The sequence below is a fragment of the Myodes glareolus genome, chromosome 7 (assembly GCF_982192425.1).
Source record: "Myodes glareolus chromosome 7, mMyoGla1.1, whole genome shotgun sequence".
Lineage (NCBI taxonomy): Eukaryota > Metazoa > Chordata > Mammalia > Rodentia > Cricetidae > Myodes > Myodes glareolus.
Genome location: NC_142032.1, coordinates 51,958,046 through 51,960,423, shown reverse-complemented (window position 1 = coordinate 51,960,423; position 2,378 = coordinate 51,958,046).

The window sequence follows — 2,378 nt, the reverse complement described above, 5'->3', positions numbered from 1 at the left end:
GGTGCGTTTCTGTTTTTCTCCCTCTGCCCAGCTGTGCAGCATCCCAGGTGTACTCTGCATTGCTTGCAGACCCAAGTGGCATTTTCTGTGTGGTAGCTGCAGTCACAGATCTTGCTTCTCGGATAGTAATGTCTGTACCCCTTCTTTGTTCATGATTAAGGTTTGGGTGGGATTCCAAGGATGATAGAGTGAAATTCTGGAAGCATGAAAGATATTTTGTTTTTTTCTGATAGCAGTGAGGCAGCCCTCAGGCTGCTTGGGCTGCCCTTCCTGTCTTCATTGTACAGTCACTGTATAATTCCCAGCCAGCCTCAGGTGCTGCTGGCCTTGAACTCAAAGATTCTCCTGCCTCTCTCTTCCAAGTACTGGTATAAAGGTATGCTCTACCACACCCAGCTAGGATTTTATTCTAAACTGTATGTATGTGTATATATGTGTCTATGTGTAGATTTATACACAGTAGTGCAGGTACATGTGGAGGCCAGAAGAGGGCGTCAGGTCCTCTGGAGCTGGAGTTAGAGGTGGTTGTAAGCTGCCTGCTATAGCTGCTAAGAACCAAACGTCCTCTGCAAGAGTAGTTGAATATTCTTAACAGCTGAGCTATCTCTCCAGCTCCTCTCTTTGCATCTTATTCCTCTGATTGATTTGACAACCTGTGGTGTCTTTGGCTTGAAAGTATAGGAGTAGGACATTGGAGAATTACCATTTGGTCCTACATGGATTGAGCCTATATTCTGCCTTTGGGAATAAGGGATGCTCTGTCCTAATAGTAAGTACAGTCTTGATTTTGAACATACTTGCTGGCTCTTTTAAGACCAGCCTTTGAGCTGCGTGGTGATGGTTCAAATCCCAGCAGAGGAAAGCAGATCTCAGTTCAAGGCCAGACTGGTCTACACAGAGAAATCCTGATAAAGTGTCAGAATTGGGGTTTCAAATTAAGCTATGGTTTTGAGAGGTTTTAGCTTGAAAATAAAAGGCAAAGAAGCATCCCAGCATTGGGCCTGCTGACAGGTAAGTCTGCCTCATTGACTTCTTACTCTACCAGGACTTTTGAGAGTTAGGGGATGGGGTCTTTAGAAAAAGAATAATCAACATATCAAAAGTTGCAGTTTGAGTTTGAATCTTAATCAGATTCTTTAAAATCAAAGTTTAGGGGCTGGAGAGCTGGGTCAGCAGTTGAGGTCACTGCCTCTTCCAGAAGACCTGGGTTCAATTCCCAACACCCACATGACAGCTTACAATCCAGCTGTAACCCCAGCTCCAGGGGAATCTAATACTTTCACACCAGTTTACATATAAAATTTAAAAAGTTTAAATATGAAAAAGGCTGTCCCATTACCATAGACCAAATTTAACAAGTCAGGCAAGCAATAACCTCCAGATTGCAGAATTCAATGAGGTTCACAATGACAGGTTAATTGTGCTAGGTGATGGTTCTGTTCTAGCAGATTTGTTTTTTGGTATATTGACAGGGCCTTTCTTACTTTAGCCCTAGCTTGCCTGGAACTCAACAGAGATTGACCAATCTCTGCCTCTTGAAACTAGGATTAAAGGTGTGCACCACTGGGCCTAACCTGGCAGGCTTATTTTCAAAGGATTGGTTGAGATGGTCTCATACTCAGTCCAGGCTGGCTTCAGGCCTCCCAAGTACTGGACTACAGACCTAGGGCACCATCCACAGCTCTGGCGCTGTGTGTGTGTACTTTTTTGAGACAAGGTCTTGTTTTGTAGCCTAGGCTGGTGTTGATCTGCTTTTGCCTCCCAGGTACTTAGAGTGCCAAACTCACAGGCATGCGCTGTCTGTCCTGGGGCTCTGTAGTGGGTTGACAAACTGCCTTGATTGCCACCAGGGTCTGTCTTGAAATTGGGATCTAGAGTCTGCTCAGGTTCTGGGTCCTTAGTATGGATCGTTACCACTTTATCCTCATGCAGAGTCAAACTCATTCCGCCAAGGTTCCACATCCACTTCTGTTCCTTTCAGAGACAGAGGTGAGGATGAGAACTGGGGTTGAGCATGGCTGTAATAGGATACGTGAGAGCTTGACCATGGAGCTACATTTCCAGTCTGTCTCATTTATATTTATTGTATATAATTATTTGAGCTTGAATTCCAGAAACCTTTAGATGCTGACATTCAGCCTTCACATTCCCCTCTTTAACAGCATTGATCACTTCTCAGGATAAAAGGTCATCATATAGAGCTCTGTTCCAGCCTTTCCATGCAGGCACTGATGAGCTATCCTTACCCCAAGCCTCCCAAGGGCAGGGATCTTTGGGGAGAGTACTAGAAACACTGATTCACATCACGTGGCCATTTGGAAGGGTGTCAAGCCAGAGGCCTGCATTGTGCAGCCAACATCTTGGATCTGCCACTCACT